At 42.4% G+C, this 17,666-nt stretch overlaps 1 long non-coding RNA gene across 1 annotated transcript in view; it reads left to right on the top strand.

The window, feature by feature from the left end:
- LOC142151310 (uncharacterized) overlaps positions 1-16,703 on the top strand; it is a 209,251-nt gene extending 192,548 nt beyond the window's left edge. The window contains exon 3 of the long non-coding RNA XR_012691174.1: positions 16,479-16,703. This is a non-coding gene — a long non-coding RNA (uncharacterized LOC142151310). The remainder of the gene's footprint in view (positions 1-16,478) is intronic.
- Positions 16,704-17,666: the final 963 nt, after the last annotated feature.

Raw genomic sequence — 17,666 nt, 5'->3', positions numbered from 1 at the left:
TGACCTAAATATAATGAGATGGTGGAGTTCCAGGTCGTGTGACACTGTGATTGGATGCTGTTCACACAGATAATTAGTCCCTAATATTCTCAGCTCTATCTTACTGTCAATGAGAATTGACAGGAACTAGTTTCATATAAGCAGGGGTGTGCTTCTAAAACGCAGGAACTCCTCCTAGCATCAAATATTGAGTTACATTTTGGCAGTCTTAATTTTGTTTTCTTAAAAAGAAAAATGTCAGCAGGTGAGGTGTTAAAGCCTCTATTTTGCAAACTCCTTTCCTCATCGCTGACGTTCTCTTGAGTCTAGAGAGGAGAGGAGACAAGGACTTGACAGGTTGCTAAAGATAAAGTATACAGTCAAAGCAAACGGCGGTGAGGATGCTGGGTAATGTTCTATAAAATTGACACAAAGGGGGGAATTCAATTGACCACAGCACTCATGAAAGTAATGCGGCCCGTGCACCATTATCGTTATTCTCTTTGTAATTAGGGGGAGGGGTTCTGATTCTGATTCATTACTGAGTTTCGGATCTCAAAACGAGGCAGAACATCATTTTCGGGAAAATATTGATTTTCTGAGTTTTGGATCGATATCATATTATATATATATATATATATATATATATATATATACACACATATAGAAAACAGCGTTAGACAGGGTGAAAGAGGGGCAAAGAAAACAATAGAATAATTGTGATTATTTATTGTAAAGCAGTTCTGTAATGATCAGTCAGCTAGAATAGTTTGCTGATCAATTGGTTTTAATTTCCATCTGACGGAGAGTTTAGACAGAGTAATGGCTACTGATTGTTATTAATACATATATATATAGTACTAGTATATAGACTAGTTAGATATAATTAACTAGTATATTTAGTGGAGAAAAACAGTGTGCTTTTTCTGCATGACTATTAGCAGCAGAATCCAAAAAACTATTAACAGCAGAACCCTTCCAAAAAACTACTATAGTCAAAACTTTTTTGTATTTGTTACATTTATATTAAGTTGGGAAAAAAGAGTGTTTGTGTGTGAGGGGTTTTTCTAGGCATTTTAGATTCGGTTTAAGTCTTCAAGTAATTAAGTTATCAATGAGATGGATGTAACTGTCAACCTTTTAAAAATAATTAGCAGCTTAGCAAACACTCCCATGAGGTTGCTGCATAGTTTTGTTTTTGTTTTTATGTTAAATGTCATCCACATCCATCCAGTGGAAGAGCCAAAACAGGCTCCCCAGGTCAAAGTTCTGTCCAGAATACACCAATGGGAGGTCCAAGCGGGACCTCAACCCCCAAGTATGTCTTCTGGGATCCAATATTACCAGTCTGTGAAGTTTTCGTCCAAATCCAAGCAGTGGAAGGCTCAGAACAGACTCCCCGGGTCAAAGTTCTGCGCAGAGTACACCAACAGGAGTTCTGACTGGGATCATAACCTCCCTAAAACGTGGCCAGGATCCAACTGAACCACCTTGTGTTGGTTTCATCCAAATCGGTGCAGGGGTGTCTGAATGCATAACCGGGCAAACAGACCAATGATTTTTATATATAAGATGTTGATGATGATGGACGAAGATGGCCTGCAATTTTCAAGAACATCATGGGTAAACACAAAGCAGACAATTATGAAGAACTGGTGCAAAAGATGCTCCAAGCATGCTACAATTTGGGTACTAATAGTGAGCATAAAGGTACACTTTCTCCATAGCTACTTACACAGATTTCAGGATAATCTTTGTGATTTTAGTGTTGAACTAGGGGAGAGGTTTCACCAAAATATAAACTACTGCTGGAGCCTCCAACACAATTGTCCTGATAACCCACATAAAAATTACACCTAATACATACCATTTTGAATTTCATATGTTTACTATTGAAGGATATGAGCCAATTTCAATGTGATATGAAAGTAGTTTCTACCTGACAAAAATCTTTCTGTATTTTTATGTTTTTCAATGGGGTACCATTTATCTAAAAAATTAGAGCCAATCTAGCAAAACCGATGTCATATTCAGAATCAGCACCACAAAGTTACCCTGAAATCTCTTTGTTATGATTCGTATTTGGGCTATATAGTAACTATAGCCGACATTGATGTAGATTTGGTTGCCAAAAACGTCTGTAGTGACAAGATAATGCAATTGAAAGTCCATATTGTGAGAAATTTAGAGGACAGAATTTGGCATTGGCAAATAATACATTTATAGTTGGAAATGACGGCTGACGAGTTATGCTATGTGATGGAGTTAGAGAACCGTATAGTCTGGTTAATTAGTTTTTTCATTGAATCAGAGAAAACAAATGCAACAAAGGCAGAATTACAAAATCCTTCTAAAGGCAAGAGTGGACACAAGACCTAAACTACGGACAGCGACATTAGTGGACATTTAAAAGATGATAAGATGGCACAATGTTAAATGGTGCAAGTCAAAATGGCATTGCCATTGGGCCCATCCACCCTCCCATATGTTGGAAAGGGCAAGAATTAACCAAACACTTCAGTAACAGTGACTGACACTTGTGTGACTGAAGTGCTTGATTTCTTTGGGCCCCCACAAAAGCCAACATTTTTGTTGTTGAACTGGAGACTAGATAGGGATGTTAACAAATAAATCATAGGCATTTGGATAATAGTGGTCACTGGTCATGTACTTCAGTGGTGACAAATGACAATGTTATCATCACCCTCATCATAATCCTCATCAAAGATGTCTAAGTCAATTATATTTTCATTTTTAAAAAATAATATACACCAATTGGTAACTGTTAGGCAGCATGTGTGACACATTGGAGAGGGTCAGCAGCAATACATTGGAGAGGGTCAGAAGCAATACACTGGTGAGGGTCAGCAGTAATACATTGGAGAGTGTCTGCAGCAATACATTGGAGAGGGTCAGCAGCAATACATTGGAGAGGGTCAGCACTAATACACTGGAGAGGGTCAGCACTAATACACTGGAGTGGGTCAGCAGCAATACACTGGAGAGGGTCAGCACTAATACATTGGAGAGGGTCAGCACTAATACACTGGAGAGGGTCATCAGCAATACATTGGAGAGGGTCAGCAGCAATACATTGGAGAGGGTCAGCACTAATATACTGGAGAGGGTCATCACTAATACACTGGAGAGGGTCAGCACCAATGCACTGGAGAGGGTCAGCACTAATACATTGGAGAGGGTCAGCAGCAATACATTGGAGAGGGTCAGCACTAATACACTGGAGAGGGTGAGCACTAATACATTGGAGAGGGTCATCAGCAATACATTGGAGAGAGTCAGCAGCAATACATTGGAGAGGGTCAGCAGCAATACACTGGAGAAGGTCAGCAGCAATACATTGGAGAAGGTCAGCAGTAATACATTGAAGAGGGTTAGCACCAATACACTGGAGAGGGTCAGCAGCAATACATTGGAGAGGGTCAGCAGCAATACACTGGAGAGGGTAAGCAGCAATACATTGAAGAGGGTCAATACTAATACACTGGAGAGGGTCAGCAGCAATACATTGGAGAGGATCTGCAGCAATACATTGAAGAGGGTCTGCAGCAGTACATTGGAGAGGGTCAGCAGCAATACATTGGAGAGGGTCAGCACTAATACACTGGAGAGGGTCATCAGTAATACATTGGAGAGGGTCAGCACTAATACACTGGAGAGGGTCAGCATCAATGCACTGGAGAGGGTCAACACTAATACATTGGAGAGGGTCAGCAGCAATACATTGGAGAGGGTCAGCAGCAATACATTGGAGAGGGTCAGCACTAATACACTGGAGAGGGTCATCAGCAATACACTGGAGAGGGTCATCAGCAATACATTGGAGAGGGTCAGCAGCAATACATTGGAGAGGGTCAGCAGCAATACATCGTAGAGGGTCAATACTAATATACTGGAGAGGGTCAGCAGCAATACACTGGAGAGTGTTAGCAGCAATACATTGGAGAAGGTCAGCAGCAATACATTGGAGAAGGTCAGCAGTAATACATTGAAGAGGGTTAGCACTAATACACTGGAGAGGGTCAGCAGCAATACATTGGAGAGGGTCAGCAGCAATACACTGGAGAGGGTCAGCAGCAATACACTGGAGAGGGTCAGCACCAATACATTGGAGAGGGTCAATACTAATACACTGGAGAGGGTCAGCAGCAATACATTGGAGAGGATCTGCAGCAATACATTGAAGAGGGTCAGCAGCAATACATTGGAGAGGGTCAGCACTAATACACTGGAGAGGGTCATCAGTAATACATTGGAGAGGGTCAGCACTAATACACTGGAGAGGGTCAGCACCAATACACTGGAGAGGGTCAGCACTAATACATTGGAGAGGGTCAGCAGCAATACATTGGAGAGGGTCAGCACTAATACACTGGAGAGGGTCATCAACAATACACTGGAGAGGGTCAGCACTAATACATTGGAGAGGGTCATCAGCAATACATTGGACAGGGTCAGCAGCAATACATTGGAGAGTGTCAATACTAATACACTGGAGAGGGTCAGCAGCAATACACTGGAGAGTGTTAGCAGCAATACACTGGAGAAGGTCAGCAGCAATACATTGGAGAAGGTCAGTAGTAATACATTGAACAGGGTTAGCAGCAATACACTGGAGAGGGTCAGCAGCAATATACTGGAGAGGGTCAGCAGCAATACATTGGAGAGGGTCAGCACTAATACACTGGAGAGGGTCATCAGCAATACACTGGAGAGGGTCAGCACTAATACATTGGAGAGGGTCAGCAGCAATACATTGGGCAGGGTCAGCAGCAATACATTGGAGAGGGTCAATACTAATACACTGGAGAGGGTCAGCAGCAATACACTGGAGAGGGTCAGCAGCAATATACTGGAGAGGGTCAGCAGCAATACATTGGAGAGGGTCGATACTAATACACTGGAGAGGGTCAGCAGCAATACATTGGAGAGGGTCTGCAGCAATACATTGAAGAGGGTCGGCAGCAATTCATTAGAGAGGGTCAGCACTAATACACTGGAGGGGGTCATCAGTAATACATTGGAGAGGGTCATCAATAATATATTGGAGAGGGTCAGCACCAATACACTGGAGAGGGTCAGCACCAATGCACTGGAGAGGGTCAGCACTAATACACTGGAGAGGGTCATCAGCAATACATTGGAGAGGGTCAGCAGCAATACATTGGAGAGGGTCAATGCTAATACACTGGAGAGGGTCAGCAGCAATACACTGGAGAGTGTTAGCTGCAATACACTGGAGAAGGTCAGCAGCAATACACTGGAGAGGGTCAGCAGTAATACATTGGAGAGGGTTAGCACCAATACACTAGAGAGGGTCAGCAGCAATACATTGGAGAGGGTCAGTAGCAATACACTGGAGAGGGTCAGCAGCAATACTTTGGAGAGGGTCAGTAGCAATACACTGGAGAGGGTCAGCAGCAATACATTGGAGAGGGTCAGTAGCAATACTTCGTGAAATTTTGGACAGATATGAAGAGATCATTAGAGAATAGACTGTAAATGACTGTTAATGCTATAAATATTAATATAGGAGCAAAAACAGCTCAAATTCACAGAATTTTACCTCTTTTTCATGATTTCCAATTAAATCCATAACCAAAACCTTTCATGATTTTGGGGCAAAACTTGGAACAAAACTAAAACACAAAGACATTTTACAACTAAAACCACATCCCAACCCAAAACACAGGGGTCAGCGCACATCTCTAGTGTAAAATCTGGGTTCCGGCCTCTAGCAGCATTTCAACAATAGTCTGTACATAAAAGAAGACGATGAACGCTGAGTTTATGTGGCTGATATATCCAAAGAGCAGTAAACACAAGTCTGCCGTTACCCTGCAAGGATATGTTGTGTTCATTCCTCCTTTTGCCAGCTCATATTCATCAGTGGAATTTCACAATTAATGTCACGTGAGACCTCTAGAAAGTGACAACATCCATAAATAATTAATGGCAGTAAACGGAAGAATAAACCACATTTTCTTTGTAAAAAAAAAAACATACTCAGGGTCATTTAGTATGAATATGTTTATGTGCAGTGTATTTCATTATGTGCCACTTAATTTCAAATTGTACATTTCTCTCCTAAAAAGTAAATTAAAGCCTCAAATAAATCATGAGATTAAGGAGTAATTAGGACTATCTTTATTTCACATGTACATTTGAACTTTGATTGCATTGGTATTTGTATACAGAAAATTGTGCTTTGCTATATAACGGTTTGGTGCAGAAGACCCCCCCATTGAAATTATAGGCTGATTCTTTATTAAATACACCTCCTCAGGCACAAGCAGTGTTATCACTGACGGTGACCCTTTGGTGAAAGGCCTTAACGCCAATGAAAACAACCATTTGGCCCTTTGATAGATCGGCCCGTTAGGGGCTTATTTATCAAAATTCTTGTTATTGTGGCTCTAAGTTTAATTTTAGTTATAAATGTAATTTTTACTTTTTGTTGCAATTTAACAAGTAACTTTACCTCTAAGACACCTGCATTGAAAAAATTATTTACATAACCAATAATTGATTTTTTTCAATAGTTGTTAAAGGCTCCCACAAGCAGCAGCTTATTGCCGGTGTGGTTATTGCCGGCGGCATCCCCCTTAACGTACTGGATGAAGCAAGGGAAGCCACATTGCTGGCAATACTCCCGGTTTCGCCAGAAATAAAATTCTTTAACAATTGATCCATGTTTCCCTAAGTTGTATATAGCATTGTGTAGTGCTTATGTGTCTCAGCAGGCATTCTGTAAAACATCAGGATGTTATAGGATTTTCTCCAGGAGATAATCCACTCTGCAGCCTGTCAATTCACTCTTACAGGACTAATCTAAACCACATTGCCAAAGCAGAGTAAATTACGGGAATCTAATTTGTTTTCTAGAGCGGTGTAACTGTGTCCAGGAACGTGGAACATATCTGCTGGGAAATCCTGCTGCTTGTATGACAAGGGTCATGTAGAGTGTTCCTGTCTGAGTGTATTCCGGACCCTCATCTGACAGACGGAACAAGGCAGTGCCCTAATGCTATAATAAAACATAGACATAACAGACATACACCATGGCAATATAACAACATACAAAACATATACACACTCAGACACGTGTGCAGTGATGTAATAACATGAATGTCACAAGGGAAGGGTGTATTGACATAATGTCAGTAGTAGATGGTTTGATGTGAAGCACAAAGGTGATAGAGGTAGGTCAGTGTTACTTGGCACTACACTCCTCACTATCACATTTCAGACACTTCTATAGAACAGTTTATTAATGGGATCTGATTCAGGTCCAAAACTGAGATGGCAATCAGATGAGTGACTGTAACATCACTGACCCAGGAGAGGATTTAGATTTCTGGCCACAAAGTAATTTGTGGGGGCCTCTGTCTAAAGTGTCTATTCGAATTGTGAATTTGCAACATCCGTGTCCCCAGCCAGCACACAGAGGCGCAGGTTGGAAAAACTGCACTGCCCAGCTTTGTCAGCGGAGTAGGGTTGGTGTGAGGGTGCATTAATGCTGGGTAGTATAGGTGGAAGTAGGGTTGGTGGGAGGGTGCACTAGCGCTGGGTAGTATAGGTGGGTGTAGGGTTGGTGTGAGGGTGCATTAGCGCTGGGTAGTATAGGTGGGAGTAGGGTTGGTGGGAGGGTGCACTAGTGCTGGGTAGTATAAGTGAGAGTAGGGTCGGTGTGAGGATGCATTAGTGCTGGGTAGTATAAGTGGGAGTAGGGTTGGTGTGAGGATGCATTAGTGCTGTGTAGTATAAGTGGGAGTAGGGTTGGTGTGAGGGTGCATTAGTGCTAGGTAGTATAAGTGGGAGTAGGGTTGGTGTGAGGGTGCATTAGTGTGGGTAGTATAGTTGGGAGTAGGGTTGGTGTGACGATGCATTAGTGCTGGGTAGTATAAGTGGGAGTAGGGTTGGTGTGAGGGTGCATTAGTGCTGGGTAGTATAGTTGGGAGTAGGGTTGGTGTGAGGGTGCATTAGTGTGGGTAGTATAGTTGGGAGTAGGGTTGGTGTGACGATGCATTAGTGCTGGGTAGTATAAGTGGGAGTAGGGTTGGTGTGAGGGTGCATTAGTGCTGGGTAGTATAAGTGGGAGTAGGGTTGGTGTGAGGATGCATTAGTGCTGTGTAGTATAAGTGGGAGTAGGGTTGGTGTGAGGGTGCATTAGTGCTAGGTAGTATAAGTGGGAGTAGGGTTGGTGTGAGGGTGCATTAGTGCTGGGTAGTATAAGTGGGAGTAGGGTTGGTGTGAGGGTGCATTAGTGCTGGGTAGTATAAGTGGGAGTAGGGTTGGTGTGAGGGTGCATTAATGCTAGGTAATATAGATGTGAGTAGGGTTGGTGTGAGGGTGCATTAGTGCTGGGTAGTATAAGTGGGAGTAGGGTTGGTGTGAGGGTGCATTAGTACTAGGTAATATAGATGTGAGTAGGGTTGGTGTGAGGGTGCATTAGTGCTGGGTAGTATAGGTCAGAGTAGGGTTGGTGGGATGGTGCATTAGTGCTAGGTAATATAGATGTGAGTAGGGTCGGTGTGATGGTGCATTAGTGCTGGGTAGTATAGGTGGGAGTAGGGTTGGTGGGAGGGTGCACTAGCGCTGGGTAGTATAGGTGGGTGTAGGGTTGGTGTGAGGGTGCATTAGCGCTGGGTAGTATAGGTGGGAGTAGGGTTGGTGGGAGGGTACACTAGCGCTGGGTAGTATAAGTGAGAGTAGGGTCGGTGTGAGGGTGCATTAATGCTAGGTAATATAGATGTGAGTAGGGTTGGTGTGAGGGTGCATTAGTGCTGGGTAGTATAAGTGGGAGTAGGGTTGGTGTGAGGGTGCATTAGTGCTAGGTAATATAGATGTGAGTAGGGTTGGTGTGAGGGTGCATTAGCGCTGGGTAGTATAGGTGGGAGTAGGGTTGGTGGGAGGGTGCACTAGCGCTGGGTAGTATAAGTGAGAGTAGGGTCGGTGTGAGGGTGCATTAATGCTAGGTAAAATAGATGTGAGTAGGGTTGGTGTGAGGGTGCATTAGTGCTGGGTAGTATAAGTGGGAGTAGGGTTGGTGTGAGGGTGCATTAGTGCTAGGTAATATAGATGTGAGTAGGGTTGGTGTGAGGGTGCATTAGTGTTGGGTAGTATAGGTCAGAGTAGGGTTGGTGGGATGGTGCATTAGTGCTAGGTAATATAGATGTGAGTAGGGTCGGTGTGATGGTGCATTAGTGCTGGGTAGTATAGGTGGGAGTAGGGTTGGTGGGAGGGTGCACTAGCGCTGGGTAGTATAGGTGGGTGTAGGGTTGGTGTGAGGGTGCATTAGCGCTGGGTAGTATAGGTGGGAGTAGGGTTGGTGGGAGGGTGCACTAGTGCTGGGTAGTATAAGTGAGAGTAGGGTCGGTGTGAGGATGCATTAGTGCTGGGTAGTATAAGTGGGAGTAGGGTTGGTGTGAGGGTGCATTAGTGCTAGGTAGTATAAGTGGGAGTAGGGTTGGTGTGAGGGTGCATTAGTGCTAGGTAATATAGATGTGAGTAGGGTTGGTGTGAGGGTGCATTAGTGCTGGGTAGTATAGGTGGGAGTAGGGTTGGTGGGATGGTGCATTAGTGCTAGGTAATATAGATGTGAGTAGGGTTGGTGTGAGGGTGCATTAGTGCTGGGTAGTATAGGTGGGAGTAGGGTTGGTGGGATGGTGCATTAGTGCTAGGTAATATAGATGTGAATAGGGCTGGTGGGAGGGTGCACTAGTGCTGTGTAGTATAAGTGGGAGTAGGGTCGGTGTGAGGATGCATTAGTGCTGGGTAGTATAAGTGGGAGTAAGGTTGGTGGGAGGGTGCTTTAGTGCTGGGTAGTATAAGTGGGAGTAGGGTTGGTGTGAGGTTGCATTAGTGCTGGGTAGTATAGGTGGGAGTAGAATATGCTCTAATAAAGATATGGGTTTTCAGAGAGTGTTTAAAGATTTGAATGCTGTTGCATTCAAGGATGCCAATTAGTTTGTGGGTGCTCCTGCTGTGTTGTCCATTTGTTCTGCCTGCAGCATACCTCCCAAGATTACCCTTTGCGTATCTGGACACTAGTCACACTAAATAAAACGGGGTGTGTGATGACATGTTTATATCAAGTTGGTTGCATGTCACATCCCTAGGGTATGTCTGGCACTTGGGCCAACATCCCTCGTTTTCATAAAATCACCTCTACATTGCCGGCGGTGAGCGGGCCATACCTCCCAACATTCCAGCGGTCGGGATCTGAATGTTTAGATGGCAGGATAGTCCCCCAGAATCTGGATTACCCCCCCTAAATTAGGACAGGTGAGAGGCATGCTGTAGTCTCTACGCCTGTATTTGAATCTAATAATCCACATAGTATATTTCTGCAAAGCATGTGTGCAAGCCTGTCATTCATACTCTGCCTGCTCACATAGTGAAGTGCCTTCTTCCTAACATAGAAACCCGATGTAAGAGGGTAAAGGTAAGCATGATTATGTAGTTATGTACAAACTCTCCATCTATTTCATGTATATAGTCAGCTCAGTAAAATACAGCCTTTGATTTCAAATAATATGAACTAATGTTTTTACTTGGTCTGTAAGTTCCCAGCTCATTCCGTCTGTCAGATTTTCTCAGGAAAGTACTATAATTGATTTCTGGGGAACACAGTATGATCACATGACAGTTTCTCGTGATGTTGGGTTCAAGCTAATGCTAATTTTGTTTGTACAGACATCACAGAATATCTTCTCATTAGATCATTCCAGAGATATTTAACTATAATGAAGTCATACGGACATTCAATTTTTTGGGAAGAACATGAAGTCAGTTGCCTTCCTTGTCCTGGCAGATACAAAGCTGTCTTAGAGCGGTATAGGACATCACAAGGTAATATATTCACAAGATAATATATGGTATCACAGACCATAGTATCGTGAGCACAGGACACAAGGACATAACAAATAAAGCATGGTGTATGACAGGGGAGGGCAACCTTTTTCTGTCAGTATGTCGGCTAAAATCTAGTCAACTCATGTATGGCTGTATATATATATATATATATATATATATATATATATATATATATATAATTGTGCCCCCAATTCCTAGTATGCCGCATAGTTATGCCCCCAATACATTGAATACATTGTGCCCTAAATACATTGAATACTACATAGTTGTGCCCCAATACACTGACTGCCACATAGTTGTGCCTCCAATACATAGTATGCCACTTACATGTGCCCCCAATGCACAGTGTGCAACTTACATGTGCCCCAATACATAGTATGCCATTTACACGTGACCCCAAAACATAGTATGCCACTTACACGTGCCCACAATACATAGTATGCCATTTACACCTGCCCCCAATACATTATTATGCCATTTACACGTGCCCCCAAAACATAGTATGCCACTTACACCTGCCCCAATACATAGTATGCCATTTACACCTGCCCCCAATACATTACTATGCCATTTACACGTGCCCCCAAAACATAGTATGCCACTTACACCTGCCCCCAATACATAGTATGCCATTTACACATGCCCCCAAAACATAGTATGCCATTTACACGTGCTCCCAATACAATAGCAGTAATAGATACCAGCAATAGCAGTGCTATGGCTGGCGTTAACCTCTTCAATGGGTGGGGTGAAACAATAAAAATAAAAAACTATCTCCGGTAAATACACCCGATACTGGGTTTTTCTGGGTTTGATAAATAGATCCCTATGCCTTAAATTAATCATCTCCTAGTACACACAGCCTGTAGGGTGACATTATCTCATTGCCCCCATCATTGAACACAGTTACAGTCTGCAGGATGATTCTGGTCTAGATTACTCTAGGACCTTGGAACTTCTGGCTGTAAACATACATTAATAGGTTTGTAATAAGTCTTTCTCTCTCTGCTCACAGAACATGTTCTCCTTAATGTAATACACATTTTACAGACCCCTTGCTGTGGCCTTGCCTTGACTGACATATTGGTAATGTGATCTGTTCAATAAACAGTCCAGTACTGACCTGAAAAATAATTTTATAAATATCTAACATCTCAATATATTTTATTTATTGGCCTTTTCTGCCCTGTTCAATGCTAGCGCTGTCTACTGAATTACTGTTCTGTTGCATAGTATTCAGCACGCTAAAATAATTACTAGTGACGCTTTACTGTTAAATAGCACAGTGGCCTAGTGGTTAGCACTTCTGCCTCACAGCACTGGGGTCATGAGTTCGATTCCCGACCATGGCCTTATCTGTGAGGAGTTTGTATGTTCTCCCCGTGTTTGTGTGGGATTCCTCCGGGTGCTCCGGTTTTCTCCCACACTCCAAAAACATACTAGTAGGTTAATTGGCTGCTATCAAAATTGACCCTAGTCTCTCTCTGTCTGTGTGTGTGAGTGTTAGGGAATTTAGACTGTAAGCTCCAATGGGGCAGGGACTGATGTGAGTGAGGAACAGCCTGCGGAATTAGTGGCGCTATATAAATGACTGATGATGATGATGATGATGATGATGATGAGGATGATACATCTACACCAATCAGCCACAATATTAAAACCACTGACAAGTGAAGTGAATGACATTGATTATCTTGTTACAATGGCACCTGTCAAGGGGTGGGATATATTAGGCAGCAAGTGGAACAGTCAGTTCTTGAAGTTTATGTGTTGGAAGCAGAAAAAATAGGCAAGTGTAAGGATCTGAGCGACTTTGACAAGGGCCAAATTGTGATGACTAGATGACTAGATGACTGGGTCAGAGCCTTACCAAAACAGCAGGTCTTGTGGAGTGTTTGTGATATGCAGTGACTAGTACCTACCAAAGCTCATTGATGTGTGCAGGAATTGAAGTCTAGCCTGTCTGGTCCAATCCCACATAAAAGCTACGGTAGCACAAATTGCTGAAAATGTGCAGAAAACACAGTGCATCACAGCTTGCTGCGTATGGGGCAGCGTAGCCGTAGACCCCTGAAAGAGCCTACAATGGGCACATGAGCCAGAACTGAACCATGGAGCAATTGAAGAAGGTGGCCTGGTCTGATGAACGCACAGGTGCGTGTACGTCGTTTACCTGGGGAAGAGATGGCACCAGGATGCACTAAGGCAGGCCTGTCCAAGCTGCGGCCCTCCAGATGTTGTGAAACTACAAGTCCCAGCATGCCCTTCCAGCTATCAACAGGTTGTCTACTGGCAAAGCATGCTGGGGCTTGTAGTTTCACAACACCTGGAGGGCCGCAGGTTGGACAGGCCTGCACTAAGGGAAAAAGGCAATCTGGTGGAGGCAGGGTGATGCTATATAGCAATGTTCTGCTGGGAAGCCCTGGGTCCTAGCATTTATGTGGATGTTACTTTGACACGTACCACCTACCCAAATATTGTTGCAGACCAAATACACCCCTTCATGGTGTGGCCTCTTTCAGCAGGATAATGTGCCACACTGCAAAAATTATTCAGGAATGGTTTGAAAAACATGACAAAGAGTTGAAGGTGTTAACCTGGCCTCCAAAACTCCCATGATCTCAATCCAATCCAGCATCTGTGGGATGTGCTGTAAAAACAAGTCCGAACCATGGAGGCCCCACCTCGCTATTTACAGGGCTTAAAGGATCTGCTGCTAATGTCTTGGTGCCAGATATTACAGGACACCTTCAGAGGTCTTGTGGAGTCCATGCCTCAAAGGGTCAGAGCTGTTTCGGTAACACAAGAAGGATCTACATAATACTAAGCAGGTGGTTCTAATGTTGTGGCTGATTGGTATAAGTATACCACATGTGCCACTTTCTAGATAGACTTTTATACATTATAATGCATGGTGGAAGTAGAAATTTAGAAGTGGTGGTATTGAAAATGTAAGTGAATATAATTTGAAAGTTTTGCAAGAAAGGCAACAGGAGAAGTGGCAATATGACATACCACCATATTCACACCCATTCCACCACTGACAATAATCCTAAGTCTTGTGTAGTGAACTTGGTGATAATGGGCCTGTATCATTAAGGAAAGTTAAGTAAAAAAAATTGAGTAAGTAGTCTCCTGGACAAAACCATGTTACAATGCAAGGGGTGCAAATTAATTTTCTGTTTTGCACATAAGTTAAATACTGACTGTTTTTTCATGTAGCACACAAATATCAACTTTAAATTTCAGTGTACAAATAAGCTATCAAGTATTTGTGTGCTACATGAAAAAACAGCCAGTATTTAACTTATGTGCAAAACAGAAAACTAATTTGCACCACTTGCATTGAAACATTTTTTTTACTATACTAAATAATTATGTAAGATTTGGCATCTTTACCTTGAGAGCTGCGGAAGATATTCGTCAACAAACAAATATATTCATATATGAAAGCAACCTAGCTGAAATGATCGTTGGGCAGGGCATACTACTGTGATGTATCTTTCTATTTTTTCTATTAGATTTTGTGTTATAAGAACATTTGAATGAAGCACTTCTCAGCAATAGGAGTAGTTACTCCCAAACATGTGTTCTACGTGGAGTTTGTAGCCACTCCAGAAGTACTGTTAATTTTAAGATCCATTGAAATATTACAAAAATTCATTGACTTCAGCTCTTGTTCCTTGGAATAGTATAGCCTGTATATAAAAATGACAATTATGTCAATTGTTTCCTGTTTATTGAAACAAAGGTTTTACCTTTGCTTAGTATCAAATCAATTATGTGATTGATGTTTAACTCATACTTTCCCACTCTCCCAGAATGTCCTAGAGACTCCTGAATTCTGGGTAGGTCTCACGGACTCCCGGGAGAGTAGGCAATTCTCCCGCATCCTGCCCACTTCACTAGGAAGTGGGAAGGATGGGAGCCTCAATGATGTGACCTGCGGTGATGGAAGCAAAATTTTGTCATTGGGGCGCGGCCAAAATTATGCAATTTTCCAGGACACGCATGCAATTGTGTTCATTGTTATAAGGTCAGTTTCTGAGCATGTGCAGAGCTATTTCATGCAAGACACGTCACACTAAGTGCTAGATTTACTAAACTGCGGGTTTGAAAAAGTGGAGATGTTGCCTAGAGCAACCAATCAGATTCTAGCTTTCATTTATTTAGTGCATTGTACAAAATGACAGCTAAAATCTGATTGGTTGCTTTAGCAAACATCTCCACTTTTACAAACCAGCAGTTTAGTAAATCTAGCCCTAAGACTTATGTCGGAACATTGTAACCTATTGTGTCCCTCACGCATACACAAATTCAATAAAGCGCTGCTACAAATATTAATGAATTATTAGTGAAAATTAACTTTACGATTACCTGTGGCCAATATGCAGCAGTGTAGGCAGCATCGCTTTTTGTTAAACCAATATTCTACAGAATGCAACCTATATCATTCACAACTAATAACATCACTGCGTACCCCATGCACAAAACTGCTGTCAGGTTTACTTTTATATAGGGCACATGATCCCTTTAAGAAAGCACTGCCATGCGATCTTTGTTATGTGTATATGTGGGCTGTATCTGGGCCCCTGACTGTGCTTTTGTAATTAAATAATAGTGAGCACAACGGATTGGCCTTTTACTTAAACAAGTACTTCATTTTCCACCTCAATGAACGTTTCTCTATTCCCGTAACTTGCTTCTAATTAAACTTCAATCACTGCACAAGTCATTTTGAGAAGTGCACAGGCGATAGCGCCCTTCAGAGAGCACACACAATTACTGGGCTTTATCTCCGGCGCGCTTTACATGATATCTGCCACGATTCAGTCCACTGCCACAAATATACTGCCGGCAGCACCTAAGCTGAGGGGGCGGAAAGAGGATCTTGTGTTTGTTAAGGGAGATTTGTAAAATGAATAAAGCCCAGTCTGGCCCTAAACTAACTGTCGTAGTTATTAAAATAACTGGAATGAGAATCATACAGGGGACAAATAGAACTATGCAGTTCCCATATAGATACAAATCACTGATATATCTGATTTAGAGTATGATATTATCCAAGGCTGTAAAAGCTGAGATTGTAATTACTATGCATTACTAATTTACCGCTTTCAAATGCACAAATGAAAACATCTTATTTGGAATTTTAGGGCCTGATTCATTAAGGATCTTAACTTAAGAAACTTCTTATTTAAGTTTCCTGGACAAAACCATGTTACAATGCAAGGGGTGCAAATTAGTATTCTGTTTTGCACATAAGTTAAATACTGCCTGTTTTTTCATGTAACACACAAATATCAACTTTAAATTTCAGTGTACAAATAAGCTATCAAGTATTTGTGTGCTACATGAAAAAACAGTCAGTATTTAGCTTATGTGCTAAACAGAATGCTAATTTGCACCCCTTGCATTGTAACATGGTTTTGTCCAGGAGACTTAAATAAGAAGTTTCTTAAGTTAAGATCCTTAATGAATGAGGCCCTTAATATATATTTAATAAATATGGACACCTGTAATGAGAACAACCCACTGTTAAAAGTGGAAAATCTTGGAATCATATCTGACTCACCCTAAATAACTATATTTTTCATTTTCAGCCAAAATCCAGAGATGAACCAGGGAGATACAGCAGATCCTACACATCATCTAGCACCCTGGGTGCAGATCTCCGCAGGGGACGGAGGCGCCTCTCCTCTACCCTCCAGGTCCCACCCTGGAGACCTGGTGAGAGGGCTCGCTCCCCTGACTATGACAGCATGCAGAGGCCAACCACCCTCCCTTTGCGGATCCCCCCTCGGATCTCCATCACTCACGTTGATTGTGACAGGTAGGTCACTAAAATCAGCTGCTATTTCATATTTTTAAATGAGAATGCCTATTGAGAGTGTCCTGTACTCAGAATACACTGCTACTGTGTTATATCAATATATGAAATATGTAACAAGAACTGCTGTAGATGAGTTCATTTAAGGTTATTGAACAAGAGGGGGCATTATATGATAAAGTAGATGTTAAGCCGGTCACACGTGCTTTACTAAATTTCTCAGATCTGGTTAATCAGGAGCCATGGCGATCTACCGGATCACTTTGTGCAATTGGCTGCTGTGTCTCCCCTTTATTTTAAGCCTGGCCAATCAGCTTACAAACTTGCTGATGGAGCTCAGTGGATGAAACGATTTACAGCGCTGACAGATTAATTCTGAACCAATTGATTGGATTGTGATCTGCCAGGATGGGATCACTTACTGTATAATAGTATTCCAACTGAATTGCTTGCCCAGACCAGGGCGTGTGTGGCCAACAGTACAGGATCTATTTTCATCCAGATAAGATTTCTTGCTCTTCAGTAAACATAAATCAGATATCAGAGGTTTAAGGACAAGAGATAGCAAACAGAAGGGAGGTCAAGAGCAGACAAACATGCATTTGGCGTACAAAGCCTGTTTCAAGGCTGGCAGAACTTAATGGGACTGATCCATCACCAAGCTGCAGCCAGTGTGTGTGACATGCTGCCACATTGTACAATACAGGCTTCCTGGTGTCTTTTCACGCTGGCTGCTTCTTTTAAGTACTTGTGATGCCTGTAGAGCTAACGGTTCAGCGCTCGGCCTAATGTCGGAGTCCTCCCCTGTGTACAAAGTCCGAGACATAGACATGATGCCGTAGTCTGTGTATCAAGCATTCAAAGTAAGATGAATTGTTGATTTGAGGGAATATATATTATTCTAACCTTCCTGTCAAAGCAATTTCAGTGGGGGCAATATATATCGGTGACATAAGTGTAT

Source organism: Mixophyes fleayi, chromosome 4, assembly GCF_038048845.1.
Source record: "Mixophyes fleayi isolate aMixFle1 chromosome 4, aMixFle1.hap1, whole genome shotgun sequence".
In the NCBI taxonomy this organism is placed as follows: Eukaryota; Metazoa; Chordata; class Amphibia; order Anura; family Limnodynastidae; genus Mixophyes; species Mixophyes fleayi.
The sequence above is the reverse complement of the archived record's forward strand: the minus strand, read 5'-3'. Positions and strand labels throughout refer to the sequence as shown.